The sequence below is a fragment of the Sciurus vulgaris genome (assembly GCF_902686455.1).
Source record: "Sciurus vulgaris genome assembly, chromosome: 12".
Lineage (NCBI taxonomy): Eukaryota > Metazoa > Chordata > Mammalia > Rodentia > Sciuridae > Sciurus > Sciurus vulgaris.
Genome location: NC_136473.1, coordinates 75,164,760 through 75,188,671, shown reverse-complemented (window position 1 = coordinate 75,188,671; position 23,912 = coordinate 75,164,760). Strand labels below are relative to the sequence as shown.

General features: G+C 38.9%; 1 long non-coding RNA gene across 7 annotated transcripts in view; it reads right to left on the bottom strand.

The window, feature by feature from the left end:
- LOC306641814 overlaps positions 1-23,912 on the bottom strand; it is a 182,448-nt gene that overhangs the window by 120,086 nt on the left and 38,450 nt on the right. Inside the window, exon 1 of one of the 7 annotated variants that reach the window (XR_013758296.1) lies at positions 7,242-7,371. The exons of the other annotated variants lie outside the window; for them this stretch is intronic. This is a non-coding gene — a long non-coding RNA (uncharacterized lncRNA). Of the gene's footprint in view, positions 1-7,241; positions 7,372-23,912 lie in introns of those variants that run through there. 7 annotated transcript variants of the gene reach the window in all.

The following is a 23,912-nucleotide window of genomic DNA, read 5'->3' as shown; positions in this document are numbered from 1 at the left end:
ATCTTCTTGCTGATCCCATTGTCATAGCTGAGAAATTGAGGACCTTGCTAATAAATGACAGATCTAGAGTTCAAACCCAAGTCTGTTTGATGGCAAAGCTTATAGCTTTCCATTGGACTTCTCTGTCCTCACTCCTCTGCACTGTCACCTTGTCCATTCCCCCAGAGTCATGGAAAGAGCATGGCTCTGCAGTCATACAGAACGGGATTCCATCCTGGCTCTACCACTTACACACAAGGGATCACTCATTTCTATCTTGATCTTAAGAAACAAGTTAAATAAAATAGTCTTTAGTGCATTAGTGAAAAGATGAGGAAATTGCTTTTACTAACAGACTGCCCCACCCCCATTCTTCCACCTTGTATCTGAAAGGAAGAGCCACCCAATGGAAAGAACATGAAATTTTACATTAAAAAATAAATAAACAAAAATTTAAAAACTAGGCCTGAATTCCACTTATGCCACTCAGTAGCTATATGCTATGGAACTATTTTATTTTTAAAATTTGAAGCATCATGAAAATATTTGAAGTATTGTATAAATATTTCATTTGTACCTAGACACATATGCCTGTGTATATAGACACAATGGATATGTATGGAGCTGTGCTTTGCATGACATGCCTGATAGAGAACCTGACTCTTTCCCATGCTGGGATGCTCTTCTTTCAAGCCCTGCCTGTCTTCATCCAAGTAGGAAAATGCCTTGGAAGCCTCTAGTAAGATCAAGAGACGATCGCTAGTTAATGCAAAAAAAAAAAAAAAAAAAAAAAAAACTAAATGGCTCTTCATGTTCCTCTGGTTTCTGGGCAGGGGTAGAGGAGGAAGAAGTCTTTAATCTTCTGAGCTGTGCCGTAATAGGCAGCCTGGAGGAGCTCTCTGACTTGGAACATGTCCTGTGATCTTGTAGGATAAAAAGTCCTGTCAGAATGGGAGCAGGGATGATTTGGTAAGTCAGGAATGGAGCAGAGCAAGGGGTATACCCAACAGGACAGGGAAAACCAGGTTGAGTCCTTCCCCCTGCTATTAATTTCTATGTCTATTCAATATTCTGAAATTGGGAAAGTCTATAACCCTCCAGAAAGTCTATTCAGCTGCTAGAGGAGAGTTAGCATCGCAGGGTAAGGGTAGTTCCAGAACTCAGGATCTTCCTCCTCCTCCTCCTCTCTGCCTCTTATTTTCTCAATGTCGATTGCTTAAGGGGAGGGATATTGGCCCTATGTCTCAAGTCACCAGAGAAGGACAGGAAAGGCTAAAAGATGGGGGAGGTAGGAGGAAGCCTGAGGTCTCTCTGTCTCATCAGTCTTTCCTGGTCCTGAGCTAAGGCAGAAGGCAGGGCTTGCTGGCTTGTGATGGCACTCCAGGCCTGGAGCTCGGGTGGCAGCTGTCCCTGGCAGACCAGACTTTTGAACATCTCATCAGAGCCTTCCTCCTCTCACAGCCTCCACCCCGAAGCTAACACCCTTTTGTCTCCAGCTGGTTCCTGGCCCCCTGCTGTTCTCATTTGTGATTTTATTTTCCCCAAATGAGGGGGGAGCTGCTCAGAGCTGGGCTCTTGTCCAACTAGTCCAGCACGATCTCTCTCTTCCTGGGCCTCTGCTCCTCTTCTGAGGCCTCTCTCTGGGTCTGCCTTCCCTCTCTCCATCTGTGCTGTACGCCTGCTGCGTGGGCCCTGCAGGGCTGGAGCTGGCCAGGCAGGGCAGTCAGCAAGCCGGCAAAGCCTCCGCAGTGGAGAGCTGGGAATCCAGACTGCCTCGGTTTCTCTGCCAGTCCATGTCGAAGAGACAAAACACCTAGAGAGGTTTACAAACATTCAAGAGAGGAAACAGCAAATGCACAGCAAGAAAGAGCTTTGTCCAGCCAGCACTTTTACCAGCAATAAATCTGCTTTAAAAATGTATAAGGGAATAATGAAAAAAAAATCGGGCAAATTGCTCTGGTGGAAACCCATTTCTCCCATGTTCAGCCATTTCCCTGCATCAGCTCTTCGCCCTCCCACGGAGAGCCGCCAGCCATGTAAGACAACAGTGTGAACAAAACTCATCCCAGGCCCAGGCCCACATCTCCTGCAGGGTACAGACGGCTGCAGGCCTGGCTGGCAGATTGGCTAATGTGGCCGGCAGGGTCCACTGGGTTTTGGGCTTTCTGCTGACTCTTGCAAATGTGTTTCAGCTGGAAAAATCTCAGCCCTATCTGCCTCCATGTTGAGCCTACAGGGGAGACTATGACAGATGAACCCCAAGTGTCTCTTCCTCCCTGATTCTGAGGATAGTGGAGGGTTCAGAGTGAACAGTCAGGCTGCCGGGAAATGTCCACTGATCCACAAGGAACAGAGACTGGCATGTTCTTTCTGCCACTGGATGCACAAAGGTTAAAAGAGTCTACTTTTGAAAATAGCCCTGCATTGTTCTCCAAATGTCTTATCACTAGCTATGCAATTGTGGAGTTTCAGGTCCTTATAAAATAAAGGAGGCATACAATGGCCAACGCTTTTCACTTGTCTCTGACTACAGAGCCCTGGTGCTAATTTCCCTAGACAGGGGTCCTGCTCATCTACTTCATAGGAAGCCATTTTCCCATTTCCCTTTGTGATCACTTGGACATCTCTAAGAAGTTCAAGAAAGCCTCCAGAGCAGATTCAGCATCTCAGCTTCCTCATACATCCCTTTGGGGATCAGGACCACCACCATCTGTGGGAAATTCTTGCTGATTGTTTTGGGAGTTTGCGTCTCAGTGACCATGCTTGGCCCTGGCCCTGATCTCAAGGCCACACAAGCACACAGCAGCCTGGAGGCAAATGTGTGACCCTAAAGAGAGTAATTATGTCCTCGCCAATAAATACACAATCACTGGAACAATTAGTGCTCACCTCTCTGGAATGTGCATCTCACCTCAGGACAGTCTTGCTTTCCCACTTTGTCAATACATTGACAGGTTATAAATAAGTGGTTTTACAGGATGAGATTCGAACTATCTTGAACTAACTATGCGTGACAAGAATACACCATCCCTCGCCTGCTAGGAGGTTGCTTGCATTCTGATGCAAAAGATGCTCAACCTCACAGCGACCTCAGAGTAATAGGGACCACTGATATTGGGAAATACATATTTGGTCTTCAGGATCCTCCTGTTTTCCCAACCCACAGCTCCTCATACCCACAGAATGTCTACAGCGAAGAGTGTCATTCTATATGCTAATGATTGACAGATGGTTGGTAGGTCACTTTAGGACAAATGCTGCTCATCAGAAAGACCAAGGCTTTATTAGAGGTTGTGAATTCCAACCTCACCCCCCACATCTCCAGGGAGGGGAGAGGGGCTGAAGGTTAAGTTGATCACCAATAGGCAATGATGTAACCAAGCATTCCTAATGCAGTCCTAAGATTCCTTCATAAGGGGAGGGGAAGGTAGGGCTTGGGGTGCTTCGGATCGCAGAGTACATGGAGGTACCTAGAGGGTGGCCCATGGAAGGACAGGGCGTGGAAGCCTCCTCCTCTTTCCCACCTGCCTCCTCCTAGCATCTCTTCCATCTTGCTGTTCACCTGTATCCTTTGTAATATCCTTTATGATAAACTGGTAGATACAAGAATGCATTTCCCTGAGTCTTATGACATACTGCAGCAAATTAGTGGAATCTGAGCTGTCTTAAAATCCAATTTATAGCCAGTGGATTTGAAGTTTAGGACATGATACTGTGGTAATGTCTGAAGAGGAAGGAAGTCTGTGGAGCTGAGCCCTTGTAGGAGGAAGAGGAATTCCCTTTACTTTTCCTCAGTTCTTAACTGAGCTTTTGGGCTACACACACCTAATTCATATTATGGTGATGAACCAGAAAAAAAACATACATATTTTATTAAATTTACATGTACATGAGGATCTTCCTAAGAAAGCGAAATCTGAAGAAGTTACCAAAGTACACTCCTTTTATAGTAGTTAGACACAGTATAATTTTGTGAAGGAATGACATGGTAGATGGCTCGGTGGACTGAGGAGTCAATTCTAGTTATGTGACTAAAAGATATGTGGGGAAGGGAGTAGAAGCTGGTGGAAGATAAGGGTTAATTCAGAGTGTTTATTCAGGTTTATTGTTATCCCAATCACCACTCTCTGGTAATCAAGGATATTTTCCAGTCTTAGTATGTGAAGGACATACCCCTTAAAAGAATCTTCCTGGCTTGCTCTAGGTAAGGAAGACAGGACAAAATGGCTCTTCTGGAAGCTTCAGCTCCTCAAGTGATTTCAGCTTTGAATAATTAATCCACCATTTCAGCATATTTTGAGACAGCACATCTTAACTTCTTCACCCTCAATCTGTGTAATCTGATGCTTTCTCCAGGTAGTGTAAGAACCGAATTGAATTATTGGACACCCAGCTGGGGTCTGCTACAGATCATGTGTGGGGAAAACCTACCCACATCTTGGTGAGCAGAAGCTAAGTAAGCTTTAGGAGAGTAGGGGATAGACAGTATGCTTTTTTCCTATAACTCATAAACCTACTTAAGGGCTAAGGACATTCCTACTGGTGACTCTCAACAAGGAAAACAAATAAAGAAAAGAAACAGATAAAAGAAGAAAATGATGAGAAATTATCGGGAGCCAGTAATGATTCTGTGGGGAGGAAAGGGATTTTACATTAGGTAAAGAAAGAAGTGGCAAGAGACAAAAACAGGGAATGTGACACGATGCTACCTTAGGTGGTCCCTCTTTGTGGCACTTGTTACCCACTCATTAAATCAATACAAATAGATTGAACATCAATTATAGTAAGGCCCTCTAGAAATCCTCAGGGGTAAAATATGGAGATGAAAAAGACACATGGTTTCTGCTCTCAAGTTGTATACAGTTGCATTGGGACTAAATTATGGCACAAATATTGATAATGTAAATTGGACATTACTGTGTACTGACTTGGTCAGGGTGAGAAGTTTCATGGTAAAGCTAGAATTTGAACACCATCTAAGCTAAATGTGGGTGCCCCTTCCTGACACCATGCAATTTTTCCTTTCTAGGGATTCAGGGTAACACATGATTCTTGATCTCAGAGGATTTGTGATACAAAATGAAAGATGATTTGATAAAACGTAAAAGTGCTTCCAGAGCTTTTAGGTGCAAAGCATGTCCCATAGCAGGGCCACCATGATACATTTCATTCATCCCCACAGAGTATTCAACATCTATTTCTGGCCTCCCCCTCAACTGTTCTATGTTTAAAGCATCCCCTTTCCCAGGAAAAGCCATAGATTATATCTATGACCGTGTGTTTACCTCTGCAATAAATCCTATTACTCCCTGGGTTATGCCTCAGAGCCTCCCAGTTAGGCACACAGCAGGGTATTAATGTTGAAGGACTGTTAATTACTGACGATGCACATGCCACATCATCAAGTGAGGAAATAGAAGAAGGTACAGCCCAAGTAACTGAGCAGTGAATACAACAAAAGCCCCCCTCATAGAATAAGTAAATCCCATCAGATGTGGCTCTGGGACCAAATCCCAGGCCTGTCACTTCTTAGCTGTGTTGTCTTAGGCAAGTCAATTTACATCCTAGGAAACTAACTCCTTTTCTATAATAACAATGCTGATGGATTTCATTTAGTTCTCAATGTGGGGGTCTCCAGGTCTGTTATAATACAGAGGAATCGGCCCTCTCCTCAGCTAACCAAATCAGGACCACATATGAACCGCGACTTCTATATTTACAGCAGGACCACTGAATGAACCTAACAAAGAGTGGCATCTGTGAACCACAGACCCAATCCTTGTGCTGCAAAATGCTCCTGCCTGTTACAATGAGAACATTAAAATTTCCTGATGACAGTGTGGAAACATGATGAGCTCTCCCTTCTGAAAGGCAGCACATAATGATGACAGGGAATCTTGCACTTGTGAACTTGATCATTTCATGACCTTCTTGGAGAAGGAGTTGGGAGGTGGGGCAGGACCAGAAGTGGCACTAGGATTTCTTTGTCCAGCTTGGCTGCAAAGCCACCTGTGACCTGGATTGAATGTCAGTGCACCAGGCCAACCAATTAGTCTCCACCGGCCCCATAAACTTGGGACTGCCAAGTCTCAGGTGAAAGGTTTCTGAGAAAGAGAGCGGAAAAAATATCTTCTTTGCTCCTGCAAGGAATTCTCCATCTCCGGGATGATATTCCTTCCCAAGAAACAAGAATTACTAGCTGCCACTAATGACCTCCAGACCAACACAAACCCATTTCCCCTTGAAATTAACCTTCTATTCTGAATCTAAACAATGTCTAATTAGCCCCAAAAGCTGGTGAGCTAACTGGAAGAGAAGTCTGTAGGAAATTAAAACAAGGGGATAGCTTTACCCATGAAAAGAGAAAAAAGGACGAAATAGCAAAAGCCATCCTCCAATTATCCTCCTCCTAACCTCCGCCCCCTGGTTCTTTATCCTGAATCTTCATCTGTCTTCCTCTCCACAAACCTTGTAAAGGAGACCGCTTTTCAGACAAATATTTTCCCCATCTCATTTGACACTGAGAAGGCAGGGAAAATATTGCCCATCACGATAAATATCAGTATAATATTCCAATTTTCCAGCATTTGACAGCAATCAAGGGAAGAGTAATGTGTTCCCTCTGTGACTAAATCATTTAGAGACCAAGGTATTCTGTCTCATTCTCATTAGGAAAAAAAATATTCCAATAATCTCATTATCCCAGTGTGAATAACAGTAAAAGGCACCAAGACTAATGACTTCCTCCTCGCTTGCCTCCATGAATGCCAGCCGGGCTGTGCTTTTATGGGATCTGCTTTGGTAATAGGGTTTCCTTCAGCAGTGACCCAGCAGCATCTGCCACACTGGAAGCCCTGCTTAACACATCCTGCTTTGTCTGAAGCCAGGTTTACATACACCCCTGGACTCCAAAGATTCTTTTTATAAAGTTAAAAAAAAAAAAAAAAAACCTAACTCCAATGGAACAAGAATGTGTCATGGCATGTTAAACTTTATGGAAATTCTTCTGGAGAATAACATAATTTCATGGTACATTACCCTGAAATGACCTAGTACTTGAACAATTAATTTTTAAGGTGTAGCATTGACTTCCCCTTGCTGTATTTAACCCGGATCTGAAATTGTCAACAATGCCAAGGGTGGGACAATGAGTTGGAAGAAGAGCAAGAGCCTGAAAATTATTCTCCATCTACTGTGTTTTCTTTTATCACACATAATGTTCCCCTCTTTGGTTCAAAATGAAAAGAGAAATGAACAGTTACTTCAATTAGGGACATTTCACAGGCAGCACAGCCCAGCAGGGAAACGGCACAGTCCTGGAGAAATAAACTCTACTTCTTACCACTGCCACTAATTTTCTATATAACCTTGGACAAACTTCTTTTCCTCTCTGGGCCTAAGGTGGGGAAAAGAGAAATTTGACTTATTACGTACTTAAAAGGAATTCCTCCGTGGTAAATGAATAGACTTATATGTCCTCTGACCTCCTTAAAATAAAAGCACAGGATTTCTTCTAATTTTTTCCCCTGTCCTTTCTATCCTATTTTTCTTTCTACCTACTTACTTTGTCCACCCTTCCCCCTCCTCATATGCACAGATAAGTGGAGAATTTGTATGCAAGAGCACCTTCTCATAGCTCCCATGAGACACTTTAAATCCATAGGAAATGGCCATAGAATGGTTAAGTTGGAAGGAATCTTATAAAACATCTATGCAAATTCTTTCCATTTTGGGAAAAATAAGACTCAAAAAGGAAAAGTTTTTTCCCAAGGTCACAGAGTTGTTTATTGGTAGAACCACCAATTCCTGATAAGGCATGCTTTTCTCCACACCAAGCCGTGCCCCCACCATTACGCTCTGAAAGCAATGTTGGACGTAACATACACAAACATCAGAATAAAAGGACTTTAGGATAGGAAAAGCTTTATGAGTCACTGAGACTATCCTGCTGGGTGAGTGACCACCTGTTCAGGTTTGCCTGGGACTGAGGAAGTGTTAGAGACACAAAACCTAAAACCAGGAGAACCCTGGGCAAACAAGTGGTCATCCTAACCCACGCCCAAGGGATGCTTAAATTTATTCTCCAACCCTCAGCATCCTAAAATGAATCTCTTTAGCATAAGAGCATTTATGACATTCTCATTTAGTAAATTGCATTGCTGGAACTGTCGAATATAACTATGGGCCTTTATTCTGTCCTTTGGGGTCACACTGAACAATACAGATGGATAGGTCTGTAGAAACCGAATAGACCACAGCCATTGTAAGATAAGTCCTCTCTCCCAGAATCTGAGAATTCAGCAGAGTTGCATGCTGTACAGACATAGCAAAACATTTTAAAAATATTTTTCTCTCTCCTAGACCTCCTAGACTTTGATGAGAATGATCTCTCTTCCTAGCTACTTATAAAAAGCATTAAGTGATTGCAGAGCAAGGTTTGACTTTGTTTTGCTTTTTACTTATCTGAGATCTCAGTGTCCCAGATCCCATTCTAGGACAGAATACCTTTTAGGAACTGGTCTCAGGGTGATCAGATAGCACAGGGAAAGATTTCCGAGGACACAGAACAACTAGAACTGTAACATTTTGTGCAAACTTTCTGGGACCCAAATGACATTTCCAGGCACATATAACTGATAAAACAGCAACTCCTCCTGGATAAGAATGATGTGCCTTAGCACTCTGATTGGATGACTGACTATTGCAACTTCACCATTGATTCCCTTGGAAACTGTCTTGATTGGCTATTAGATCTAAGCAAGGAATTGATGATTATCTTCTTCCCATAGGATAAAAGGTGACTTTCCAGGGCATGAAGGTAGAAAGCCAAGTCCACACACACACACACACAGAATTCCAAGAAGGCAAAATTTTGATCGGGTCTTTTCTCCTTCCAATCCTCAACTTTTCCCCCACCTTGCTCACTTTTGCAGGGAACGGTATCTTTCGGCTACCCAAAGCTTCCCTGTTCTCTGATTAGATACTCTTTCTTCTAAATTCCACAGGTTCCAAGTCCACACCACCATCAATAAGTAAATAAATAATTCAATTCCAAGGGAAAACAATTCAGTCTGATTCTGTGATGGTGGTTCCAAAGAAAGCAATTCAATGGTCTGATTTAAGAAATTTATACTAAGGTGATAACATAAGATTTAATTTTCCTCAGTGTTTTTCTTCCTAAAGGAGGAGATCATTAATTGATGTTAAAAGTGTATGAAGAGAAGAGGAGCCTTATGAAACCCTGCCTGCTCTGGTTCACTGTTCCCCTTTCATCTTGTTCCCTTATTGATTTTTTATTTCGGTACTGAACTGGAATACAGGCACATATAAAACTGGCAGCATGCATGGATACTTCTTTTTAAAAAAAATCTTTGTCACATATAGCCAGTTACCTTGTAGGTGAACCCTCAATTTGTATGATTGAAGTTTTCTTAATCTGAATATATATGTATATGCATACATACACATATATATTTTTGCAGTAATACCACAAAGTGATGCTGTGTTCTTCTCAGTGAAGTATGTCAGGAAGTCCAAAATGTCTATTTATACTATTATAGATGTTAACTTTTTTCTTTTGATTAAAATGAAATTTACCAGGTATCTCCACTGCAAAGTTAATTAGTATATATTTTGTGCTTTTTAATTAACAAGTAATGTGTGGGGAGATACTTTGAGAGTACATAAGTATCTTATTCCTATTCAAATTTTAACTTAATGGTTTTAATATCCATTGATGATTATTACCTGGATCATTAATATTGTGGTGGCTGAGAAATGAAATGGTGATTTTTTTTTTTTTTTTTTTTTTTTTTGGGTACTGGGAATTGAACTTAGGGGCACTTAATTACTGAGTCACATACCCAGCCCTTTTTATATTTTATTTTCAGACAGGATCTCACTAAGGGCCTTGCTAAATTGCCACGGCTGGCTTTAAACTTGCAATCCTCCTGCCTCAGTCTCCCAAGCCCCTGGGATTACAGGCATGCTCCACCACACCCAGCTTAATGGTGATTTTTTAATGCCTATAATTACTTCCACATTTACTCTACTACTCTAAGGTAAAATTGCTCACTTTTGCTCACTTTTGCAGGGAACAGTATCTTTCAGCTACCCAAAGTTTCCCTGTTCTCTGATTAGATTCTTTGCTACTCTAAGGTAAAATTTTCCTTTCTCTCCCGTTTATCCCTTCATTTATATTAATATGGAATCATGAATTCTTGTTTTATTGAATGGGTCAGAACCCACTATTTATTTTTATGTTCAAATTGCCCTAGATTTGGCCAGTAGAAGTTCAGTCTCAGATCTGTTTTTTATATCCAGATCAATCTTTGGCCTCTTTCTTATGTTCCAGCACATGAAGATGTTATAGACTAATCTTGTAATTTGCAAGATCCAACTTTAGTATCAAAAATTTCTTTAGAACTTCCTGGTATCTTTTAGTGTATAACAACACTATTTAGAAAGCAAGGTTTGGATGTGTCCACTGCTCCTGGCATGTCATTGAGTGGGCAAAGCAATGTATGTGTGTGTGTATCTACACACACATATTGACTTAATTCTATATCTGTTTATGTATATTTTTAGATAGATATATAGGTAGGTAGATGGATAGACAGACATAAAATCATGAGTGGCAACCAATACCTCAAATTCCAAGACAAAATGATAGAATTTATTATAGCCTCCCCTCTTCTCATGTTTGTACCTCTTTTCTTTAACAGTGAAAAACTGTGAACTTATTTGTTCACTGTTACAGTTTAGATATTAGGTGTCCTCAAAAGCTCATGTGTGAGACAATGCAAGAACATTCAAAGGTGGAATGATTGAGTTATGAGAATCTTAACACAGTCAGTGAATTAATCCCCTAATGGGTATTAACTGAGTGGTAACTGAAGGCAGGTAAGGTGTGGTTGGAGGAGGTAAACATTGGGGGCATGCCTTTGGGGATACATGTTTTGTATATATTTATATATTTTATGTATTTTTATGTACTTATACATTTATAACTAGCAAGTGAAGTCTTCCTTTTTCTGCTTCCTGGTATGACGTCCTGGGTTGCTTTCCTCTGCCACACTCTTCCATCATGATGGTCTGCCTCACCTTGAGCCCTGAGGAATGGAGACAACTGTCTATGGACTGAGACTTCCGAAACCATGATCTTCTGAAACCATTAACCTCCTCTAAAATTGTTCTTGTAAGGTCCTTTGATCCCAGCAGCAAAAAAAGCTGACTAAAACATTCACTTTTCCTTCATTTAAGGAATCTCAGAGTCTCTCTTGACTACAGCAAAATCAGTCCTAACCCTACAAATTGCCCACATGGCCATATCTCTGTTAGGTCTACCACCCTGACTGAATTCTTGGCTATAATCCCATAAGACACATCAAACAGCTGGTCAGTTCCTCACACAAACACTACATTGCTATCCCTTTTGTGTTAACAGTAAATAGTCCTTCAGAGAAAATTAAATGTAAAGATATTTTGTATTTACTCAGTTTGATTCTATGTAGTGCTCTTCATTTCTTCTTGAAAATTGGGCTTCCCTGTGATAGCAAGTAAATATCCTACATCATTTCTGTAGTTCAGGTTTGCTAAAGAGGAATTATCTCTGTTCTTATGTATATTAAAAAAAAATAGAAAAGACAATTTTACTCAATATAGAATTCTAGGTTGAAATTTGGGGGCTATTTTCTTTTGCAGGATTTAAAAGATTTTGTTCCATTGTCTTTTCCTTTCATTATTTCTGATACAAAGTCAGCCTTCCCTCTTGTGGTTACACAGGTCATGCTGTGCCATATTGATTTGACTGCTTTTAAAGTTTAATTTTATATATGTTATTCATTAGTTTGATTATTAGATATTTGTCTCATTTATTCTACTAGGGTTTTTCTGAACTTTTAGGATCCATGAATTGATAACTTCTATCAATTTTGAAAAATTCTAGGCCATTAATTATTTTAAATATTTCTTCCACCCTATTATCTTTTTCTCCTGTCATTTTAAGACTCCAAGTGTATACATCCTTCGCCTTTTGATGAAGGTCTCAGACACTGTTTGTAGTTAGTTTTTTCTCCATTTTGTTATTTTTGATATTTAACTTGGATAAGTTTCTTGATCTATATTCCAATTCACTGAAAATTTCTTCTTATATTTCCAGACAGCTATTCAGGTCAATGAATGACTTCTTTACTTCTCTTGCTGTATCTCTCATTTCTAACATTTCCATGTGGTTCCTTTTTACACTTCTCATTTATCTACTGAAATATTTAACATATTCATAATAGTTCACTTAAAGCCCTTGTCTGCTAATTCCAATATCTGAACCATCTGTGGCTCTATTTTTTTTAAATAGAGTTTACATTTTCTAGCTTGTTCCTATGTTTTATAATTTTTATTGTATGCTAGGCATTAGATGTAAAAAGACAATTACAACTAAAGGTGATGATATTTATCCCCAAGAACAGACATACCTCTTCTATGCAAGACTGATAAGAGTTTGGGAACAGAGTGAATATATTCTCCATTTGAGCTGGACCTGGGATTTGGGGAAGTTTTAGTTTTACTCAGATTTCCCAATTATTTCAATAATTCTGATGGTAGAATTAGGTCTTTTCCTTTAGCAGGTTTCAGAATCTGTGTACTTCTTATAATCTATTGATGTCAGTAGGCACTATATTTCCAAGTGACAGGATATCTCTCTTTTACAGTTGAGTCACTGGAGACTTTGGGATATTTTGCTTTTGTTTTTGTCTTCTCTTTAACTCTGCTGTTGTTTCCCAGTATCTTGGAAGAACTATCCATGCTACAGTTCTGTCCTCAGACTTCACCACTCCACTGAAAGTGGCAGAAGTCCATTTCAAGGTAAGGATATTCATGTCACCTCTAAGTCCCTGTGCCCAGCTAAGCCCTGATCTGCTAAGGGGGAAATCTCTGTCAGTTTTTCTGCCTTGCTCCCAACTTCTAGAATACTGCCCTGATGCATTCAGTTAAGGTCCATGGGCTCATGTTAGAGAGTGTGTGTACAAACTGCTTCTATCATGGAGATTCTTCAAAACGCTGACCTGTCATGTCAGACCACATGCAGTCATGGAAAGTTCATTAAGAGTCAGATCAGCTTCTCATTATAGTGGGTTTATTCCTTTTTCCAACACGCCTTTAGCAATTAATTCAGTCATGAGAGTCTTCTCTCCTAGAAAGGACTCATTTTTTTCCAGAATTTGTTCATTTAGTTTACATCAAAGTCACAAATCTCTGAAGGGTTTGAAAAATAGACAAAAACATTATCATTTCATAGGTTAGCCAGTTTTTCCTCATTGTTAAGATGAAAATATTTGTCTCCCTTAACAGTCCTGTTTTGTTACTCTTACCTCCCTTGGCTTCTACAACTCTAATCTCATTGTCTTCTCTGGTTTTTAGGTCTCTTTTTCTTTTTACTAAATCCCTTTCATATGAAAAGTTCAAAGTTTACAACTTGTGAGATGCATATTTAGTCTTGATACTTCACTGTCCATTTGTACTTTTTTTAATTTGAAGATGTCTTTCCCATGTTCCTGAATAAAAATTTTGGCAGTCTCTTGGAAAATAAATAGAACGAAAGAATGATGAAAATCATAGAAGTCTCAATTTGGAAATGTCTTTATTTTCCCCCTTTAAAGGGGAGAAAAAACATTTTAATAGGAAAATAGTACAAAAGTTGTTTACTGGTGTTTTATACTGTAAAGCTCTTCTACAAATCAAAATGTAAAAGCAATTATATATGTGACAGTGATCATAGACTACAGCACAGACATTTCATCTAGCATTTGACTGACGAATTTTAATATAACAGAGTATGACAATATTTATTACACAGTTATGATCTAATGCATAACTGAAAATAGAAAGACATATATTCCATGTCCATATACTCTTAACAGCAATATCTGAGTTTAGATGAGTCTGTAGGAAGTATCTTCTCTTAAACCAGCAGAAAAAAATGGGTATTGACAGCTGTTAAATTTGCTTTTTTTTCCAACTTACCACTATGAATTTCAACGTGAAATTCTCATGAGTATGCCAATACATTAACATTTCCTAGCATGGCTGTACACATATACAGTACATTAAATAAATAGGCGGAATTAAAAATATACTTTCAAGTTAAAATAAATTTTATTTAAAAATGCATGCAAACATCCAAAAGGTATAAAATAATGAAATTTTAAAATTTTAAGATAAATAACTGAAATTCCATAGAAATATACCTGCAAATGTGGATCAGTGACAGTCCACACTTGTGATAGTTGGGTGGGAAGACATTCCCCAGTGAGAGCACCTAGCCTGACTCCTAAACATGGAGAATTTCTGAATATAAAATATAACAATCCGTTATAATGTCTGTTAAGTCACCATCTTTATCACACTTAGGGCTAATGGAAATGTCCTAATTTCAATCTTCATTTAAATGTATACTTCCTCAAAGGTGTAAGACCCCTTTTTCCTCCTTACACCCCAAAAAGGGCATGACTGAAAGATGCTGATTATCTTTAAGACAGGAAGTGTATTTCTTTTCCCTCTCTCTCTCTCTCTATCTCTTTCTCTCTCTCCCTCTCTCTCTCCTGCCTCCTAATTGTCATGATTAGACCTACTATTGTTGAATTGGGGCAGGAGGAAAGAGAAGAATAATGCAAAAGTTATCTCCTGATTGACCACAAGTTATTTCAGTTATCCCAGAATTTAAAGCTGAGTCTTCCTCTCATTAGTAAATTAGTGGGGTTTTATTTGGAAACTTCAACTAGGACTCTCTGTCATAAGGTTTTACTTTAGTTTGTATCTGGAATGTTCCTCAAAGGCCCATGTGTTAAAGGCTTAGTCCCCAGGTTGGTGCTATTGAAAAGTGGAACTTTAAGAAGTAGGGTCTCATGGGAGGTTTTTAGGTTACTGGGGATGTATCCTCAAAGCAGACTGTGGGACCCCCATCCCTTCCTCTTTCTCTCTTGCTCCTCACCATGAGCTCAACAGTTTGACTTCCACACTCTTACCATGTAAGAGTACCAATTGTACCATGGGCCCAAAGCAATGGGCCCAACTGATCGTGAACTGAAACTTCCAAAACTGTGAGCCAAAATAAACCTTTCTCTTTATAAGTGGATTATCTAAAGTATTGGTGTCAATAAAGGAAAGATGACTAACCCAGTTTTCTTGGTCGAGATAACTTTTTAGATAACATCATGCTAATGTCCTCACCACAGGTGCCGTATCCCTTCTCCAGAACCACGTACCTGGATACACCATCAGGAGGGAATACAGTTTTCTCCCACACTACTTCCACAGACCAGTTCAGCCAGCCTCTTTCACTTAATGATTCTTCAGGCATGTGTTGGCAACCAGTCAATAGTTCTCCCACTCTAAGTACAAGGTTTCCATATCAAGCTCTTCAAGAAATCTCCTTTGAAGCTCCTCCCGTGAGACTTGTATGAGAAATAATATAAATCACAGAACCAATTTTTCCCAAAGAAGTCCTCATCATAAATTTTTCTATCAATCTCTACAGATCGTTTCATATTTTCCTTGTTGACATAAGAGCTAGCAAAATATTCTTAGACACTAACATTTAAATTTCTGCCTGGTGATCTATCTACTACTTTATTTGTAATTTTTTTATATCTATTGTATCTTGATGTTTCAGAGAAAATTTTTAATTTGGCATGCTATTTCATCTTCCTTTCCCTGCCCATTAAATATTGGTATTCCACAGGTTTCTGTCCTCAGGTCAATTATTTCTTCACTGAACACACTTGCTTTCTCTGAGCACTTTTTCCACTCTCATGGCAACAATTATGTACATGCAAATTGCTTCTAAATCCTTATGTCCAGTTCCATTCCCTCACCTGAGTCCCTGACTTCTAATTGCAACTACTCACTGAATAATAACCCTCTGGGAGCTCACCGAACTTTGAATTTAACAAATCCCAAGTAAGCTTACAATTTTCTTCATTCTTTCTTTCTAACTTGCACACCATATGCCTTTAACTCTGCTCTTATCACTTCTTGGAATGTCCTTGCCGTCCCCTCACATTTCATTTCTTACTGTGCCTGAACAAACCTACTCATCTTCTAGCTTAGATGGCAACTTATCATTTCCCACACCAAGAAAATTGATTTGTTTCCAACTCTGGATCACTCGGATTTTCCTTCCCTCCACTCCTTCATTGCCTTCTATATATTCATCCAAGCACCTATCGATGTCTGTATCACCTGAGAGGTCCCCAAAAGCAAGGATCACATTATACTCATCTCTGTATTCCCAGTGCCCAAGAAAGTCCTGGTACATAGTATGATCTCACTACATGTCTGTTATATGTTCATTTGGGTGTATATACATTATATCATTTGATTCTTATGACATAAGGAAACAAAAAATTATTATTGTCCCCTAATTCCAGATAAGGTGCTAGGAGACAAGTTCTCAGGTAGGAAAGAAGTGGAGTCAGTACTTTATAAATATATATTTTACTCAGCCTGGTCCTCTTCTAATGTTTCTCATTCCTGGGGTGTTCATTTCTATAGAAGCCTTATGTTGCCTGGCCTTTCAAACACCCCTAAAGAATTTCCATTCAAGTTCCTACTGTACAGGTCTTACTATTGCAGTACTAGGGGTCAAATCCAGGACCTCACACAAGCTAGGCAAGCATCCTAGCACTGAACTATATCCCAATCCCACCAGCATTTTAGATTAAAGCTGTATGAGGATTCTCCCTCTATTCCTCTTGCCTCCTCCCAATTTCCTTCTGAAAAAAAAAAAAAAAAAAAAAAAAAAGGCCTAAAATGCAGCAATTAATTCCTTTAACAAATAGTTATATCATGGCTTTCTACTTTGTTTCCTCAAGATATCCACATAAGCTGTTTACAACACCAGTACAATGCCAGCTCTATGCTTCTCTGCCTCCTTTATTTACACAAGCAAGTCATCTACCACTTGGCCTGCTGTTAAAAGGGCATTACAGAGCCATGTATCTCCCCAAGAGTCAAGCGTTGTGATGAGAGATGCCACAGGCTTTCTCCCAGGCCTGGCCTCTGACTCATAGCTCAGACATTGAGCTTTGTTTTATTAAAATTTTTTGATCCCAACTGGGGATTTCCTCAGCTTCATCTGCTAATATATTTGGCACATGCCTTACAGAAGCTGAGACAGAGCTTGCAGGCAGGTAATTTATCCTAGGAAGTGATTTCAGGAAACAGGAGAAAGGGAACAGGAAAAGTAAAATTGGGAAGGGTGAAAAGCCAGGACAAGGAAGTATTACTGTGCTGGTCACTCCTTTAAATAATTGGGCATCCATTTCCTGGACACCCGCTTAAGAGCTGGTAGAGAATGCACTTCAGAAATGCCCACCTCAGGGAAGGAAGTAGAGACCATTTATCTCATGCTCCCATTTCTTACTGGTCAAAGATAGTTCCAGAAGTGACTTCTGCCTGCTTCTAAGCTGTCTATGTGGATGACAATGAATTTCTGCAGCATCCTCACAATGGTGTTGGATGCCTGAGGCAGAAAGCAAACAAGGAGATGATAGGTTGCACCTCTGTGAAGCTGGCTGCCCTAATAGGGGTGAGAGTGGACTGAGAGGATGCGAGATGGTGCATAAGAAAAGTCCTGAGAGGAAACATTTGCACACATGGAGCGATGTGGGGAGAAAATATAAGGTTCTGAGACATGGGAACTCATGGCAAAGGAGGCCTGTCCTTCACTGGAACTTAACCCATGAAATTCCCATCATCAGCACAAGTAAAGAGCAAAAACCACTGAGGGATTTGCAGGCCATAGGATCAGCATCACCTCCCCTGACAGCCTCTCCACTCTCCACCCTGTTGCTTGGAATCCTGTGAGAAGTCTTAGGGGAGCTCCAGTCAAAAGCATGTGCCCTTCTCCAGAGGCTCCCTTGCTATTTTCTTGTTCTGAAGACCTGGACTGGGAAGATTTATATTCCTTCCTTCCCTATTACTTTATTTCCTTGTTCTACTTACTTTCTCCGATTCCCTCTAAAGCTCTCTAAATCATGCAGGGTACTTTGCTCAGTAGAGGACAGGGCCTGCTCCAACGTCCATTCTAACAGGGGAGCCAGGAAGCAATGAGAAACACTGTCGCAACTCCTTCACCACTCATCAAAAGATTCCCTGCCTCCAGAAAATATAAAGGGCTAGGGTGTAGCTCAGTGGTACAGTGTCTCTGAGTTCAATGCCCAGAAATTAAAAAAAAAAAAAAAAAAAAATTCCCTATCTTATCCAAAGAGGTAAAAGGGAAATTATTCCATTTCATTCCCTGTGTTTATGACCCTTATAAAAGTTCCTCTATGAAATCAGGAAGGAAAAAGAAGCGAGGGGAAAAAAATAACCGATGTGACCAATACAAGCAAAGCAAGAACATTGACAACTGGGCGCCAGTTATTCATCTCTTAATGGATATAACATAATCACAATCCTCCATGAATAATTATAATATCTGCTTAAATTGACTGCTACTGTATTATTACAAAATCTTCTGTGAATTGGCTGAAATGAACCTCTGCCAAAACCCCTGCACAGTCCTTCTCCTTCTCAATCACGTTTCCCTCTTAGCACACTGTTCATAGCATTAGGGAGCCCCAGTCACTTTCTGACATTTCCCCTTCTACCTATATACTCAATGAATTGTTTTTATCATTCCATTTGCCTTTGAGTCATTTATCTTATTCAAGTTTTATCTATTTCTCCACTAATGCACTATGCTGGTCTTAACTCTGGATGTCAGTAGCATTTGGGTTTCATCTATACTTTTGATTCATATTTCCAGGTTAAGCTCTATCTTGACACTATACTTTTCTTCACTGGTTCAACTCATATATCAAATCTCCCTTCTGATTTCAACCTAAACTACCCCATGTCATCACCTGGTCCCTCAGGAAGAATATGAAAATCAGACACCATTCTCTCTCTGCAGAGAGGTATACCTCATAAAAAGGTAAAATACAAAGAGAGCAACCAGTGGACACTACTGAGATTAGCGGGTAAAAGTTTTTTGAAATAGAGGATACCTGCAAAGTCTCAAATAGCTCTTGTTAAACGTGGATTAATTACAAAGAAAAATAACACCTTTACAACAGAAAAGCATGGTCAACATCACCCTAACCAAGAGACCAAGGTCAAGTTTACCAGTTAAAAGGTATATTAACATCACGGGTTCTTGTCATGATCAACTAAGAATGGCATACCATGTCTGTGGTGCTTTTCCCCAAGATGAATCTCAATCTAATGATGAGAAAATGTCAAACAAAATAAGGAATATTTTACAAAACGTGATTTTGCTTAGAAAGTAGAACAGCTTTATTTTGGATCCAGGCCATCCAGATTTCTAATGCAGTGCAGAGAGGAGGAGTAAATTACTGAATAGAATGCAAATAAGAATTAACATCTTAGGAGAGATAATTTTAATGTGAGAGAGAAGAAGAGAGCCGGAATGTCAATGAGGATCCATGAATCAAAAAATCCTTATCCCAGTTACTAAGGAATCTAAGGCAGGAGGATCAGAAGTTCAAGGCCAGCTTGGGCAATTTAGCAAGACCCTGTCTCAGAAGTTAAAAAGAATTAAAAATGGCTGAGGATGTAATTCAGTGTGAAGTGCTTGCCTCATGAGTTTGATCCCCAGAACTTCAAAGAAAGAAAAAAGAAAAAGGAGAAGGAGGAGGTGGTGGTGGAGAAGGAAAGAAAAGAAAGAAAAAAAGAGAGCCAACAATAAAGAAAGTTCTCCAATGGAACAAAATCTGAGGGTTGAGTATGATCTTAATGTAGGAGAAACAGTTCCAAGTCCCACACCCCCAGGACCATACATCTAAAGAGAACTGAGCAAGCAAGATTGGAGTCACAGTACTAAACCCATTCCACCCTCTGTCTAGGGCAAAAACCATTTGACTGGTTTTTTGAGATTCCTTAGACTTGACTCCAAAGAATTTCATCTTCCAATGATTTTGGAAATGTACTTTTTGAATTGGTAGAAAGTTATACTGACATATCTATGAATAAAAGTCCAAAAGAGTAATCAAGACACAATTTGGAAACATATCAGGGACATCTGCTTCTCATAATGGCAGACTAGGTTATTTGGACTAATGTTCTAACATAAAACAAATAAAATGTTGATTAAAATATTTTGAAAATATTTTTTAAAGTGTGAAAGTACTGAAATGATATGGACTTATTACCAGGCTTGAATTAGAGGAAAAGTTGATAACACAGAGCAGTAAGTTGGCATTCCATGCTGTTTTCACCCTGAATATATCAAGAGGAAATGATTACAAAATTGATCTAAGGTTTTGATGGATTCTCTAAGAGAAAGTGGCAAACCGAAAATTCAAATCTTAACCAAGTAGAGTCCTGTAGAGCAGAATCCTTTTAATACATATGCAAACACACAGGAAGACATACATTCACATATAAGAACACACACACATACATGCAAAACACACGTGTACACACATACATATCAAAGCCAGGAAAGCACTATTCCCACCCCTTCACAGTACAGGCTCCTTCAAAATAAATCCCACAAATCCTGATGGGGAAAGGGGAAGAGGACAAAATGGCAATGAGAAAGAGATAGAAAGTTGCCATAAAACAAGTTCTGACAGTCCAATGGAAATGGCTCAGATTTGCAAGATCAGAGTAGTGCACAAAGTGTCAAGTTTGATCATAGTCCCCCGGGTACCTGAAATGACAAACTCAGGTCAACTTTGAAGGAAGGCATCTTCATTCTGGGCCTTTGAGAAGCTACACATACCCTAGGGCCACAGGGAAGTTTTCCCATTACTTAAGGAAACAGGTAATGGACATGAGAACCAATGGGAACAACAGGAGCAGAAAATGATAGCCGATAATTGCAGATGCCAAAACCATTAGAAATGAAAACTTAAACCTTTCTAATTATTCTTTAAATAAAATAAAAATGACAGCATTTGAGGAGAGTGGTTTAAATCTAGCATGCAAGGAACCTGGAAGTCTTCATAAGAAGGTGAACAATCTGGAAAACATCAATTCTTCTTGATCACTCTAAGAATTGAGGGCACAGAGCAAATGGATGACCCCAGAATTGAAAATACACACTGGCAGACACAAATAACTGTACCTTACCACAGCAGAAGCCCCTGGGGATGAAACCCTCTGCAGGAACTCATGCTGGAGTAGAAAAACCTAAACTTTAGTTCATTGATGGCTGGAGACTCGGTGTGGATAAGGTTGAAGGTTTAAAACTCCTGAGGGGCTCCATTTTAGGGGTATACTCACACCGTTGTGAGTTTTACCTCTAAAAGGTCTACCAGGCTCTCACAGTGAAAATCAGAGAAAAGTCCTTATGTTTCCGTGGAATAGAAGAAGCACAATTTTGAAATATGCCCAGAGCATTCTGTTCTTAACAAGGGCTGCCTTCAGAAGACACAATTTTATCAGATCCTGACCGATCCATCTGATACAGTCAGAAGAAACAGAGCAAGCCTCAGACATATGTCAAAATGGCAGAAATGTTAGAATTATTAGAATTTGAGACCCTGGTTCTTGAAATATCTAAAAGATAGTTAAAGATATTAATCAATTTTAGCTTTAGCTAGTATGTATGTTGTAAATTCTAAGATCCCTAATTAAAAAAAAAAAAAAAAAAAAAAAAACCTAAGTGATGTTTTTAACACCTAGACTTACAGAAGAGAAAAAATATAATGATAAAAACTGTTCAATGCAAAATTCAGCAAAAAAAAAAATTTAAAATTAAAAAATAAAAGGGCAAGGGGTGATGAACCAGAATAAGTATAGCCCTTAGAAACACAAAATAAGATGCTGAATTTAAATGTATATGCTCCAGGAATGATGTTAGGCATAAATGAACAGAATATTCTAAATTAAAAAACCTTCAAAAAGTCTAGGGCTTTGTGTTAGTTTAAAACATGTCTAAAGCATAAAAATACAAAAATAATTTTTAGAAAGTATTGAAAACTTTGAAAATAGAAAGCTCATAAGAAAAAAGAAAGTTCATGCTATCATATTAAATCTCCGTGATAATGGACTTTCAGATGAAAACTATTGCTGGAAATAAACATGGATACATTATACTGGTAAAAGTTATACTTAGGCAGGAAATGATTAAGATTTACATTGCACACACCTAATACCTTGGTCTCCAAATATATAAAGCAGAAATTTACAACTATAAGGAATTGATAGAATAAGAACAAAATAATGAAAAAAATTAACGAAATTATAAAATAGATATATGATGAAAACTCCACACAACAACTACAGAATATATGTTATTTTTAATATACATAGAACAATTTTAAGTTAATTATATACTGGGGCATATAGTAAAATGAGGAAGTTTTAAAGAAACAGTCTTTGCACCGTATGCTCTCTGATAATGATAAAATTAAGCCAAAAATCAATAATGAAAAGCTCTGGTTTTGAAAACTAAGAAATACACTTCAAGCAGATCAAAAAATAAAACATAAAAGAAAATGTTAAGTATTTTAAGTGAAAAATAACAAAATAATAATTGCATTATGACCTGGGCTGAAACTAATGGAATATACATAAAAATTTATAATCATAGTTACTTACATTAGAAAAGTAAAAGGACTGAAAAATCAATAACTAAGTAAGCATCCTTCATAAGTTAGAATAAAAATGCCAAAATAAACCCAAACAGCATAGACCAAAAGAATTAATAAAAAAGAGCTACTATTTAATTTTAAAAATATAAAAGACTGAAGAAACTCTTTGTACATTCTTGTAAGAGGATGTCTAAGACATATTATTTAGAAAGAATTAGAAATAGTGCATGCATTCTGCTACTGTTTGTGCAAAAAATAATGTATATGGAGAGACAGAAAGGAAGACAGAGATATGGTCATAGAGAAGAGAGATCAAGAAAATGTAAGTGAAGCTGCTTTCTGTAATATGGATTATAGGTGATGGAGAGCATGAATGGGAGGGAATTTTCACTGCTATACTTTTGCAATTTCTTAAGTCATAAACAAATGGATCACATCTTTTACAAACTAAATAAAACTTTTTTTCAAATATCAAATCAGTTTCCCAAAATAAAAAGTAACACAGTAGGCTCTTCCCCCAATGTTTGATCAAAATGCAAGGAAGACACCTTTGCCTCCTGGTTTACTGATCTCGTATAGATAAAGCAGTAGCTTATGTTGATGGAAAGGGAGGTGATAATGATAGAGGTGGTGGTGATGGTGGGAGCGGGGGGATAGTGGCAGTGGTGGGGGTCCTGGAGTGGTGGTGGTGGTAGATTGGTAGGGATTGCAATAATGCTCTTGAGACTGCTCTCATAAGGTATAAAAGTTCTACTGGGCACATTTGCTGGGCACAAATGAGCTGATTTATTAATATAGGCCAAAAATATGAAAACATAATGCATCACTCCAGTTTAAGTCACCAATGATGTTCTCCCTTCTCCCTTTTGCATTCTTTTAAATTTTTTACCCATAATTTTATTGTGGTTTTTAAAAAAATGATATCTACCATCTTAAAATTTTTAAGTGAAGAGAACATTAGTTTCAACTACAAGTACAATGTTGTACTGCAGATCTGTAGAACTATTTCATCTTGCATAACTGAAACTATATGCACTGCAAGCAACTCTTCATTCTGTTTTCCTCCTAGCCCCTGGAAGCCATCACACTATTTTCTGCTTCTGAGGTTAACAACTTTAGATATCTCATATGAGTGGAATCATGCAGTATTTGTTCCTTTGTGACAGGCTTATTTCACTTAGCATAATGTCCTTAAGTTTCATCCATGTTGTTGCATATGACAAGACACCCCGTTTTCAAGGCTGAAAAATATTTCACTGTGTGTATATACCATATTTTCTTTAGCCATTCATCTTTAGATGGACATCTGAGTTGCTTCCACATCTTGGT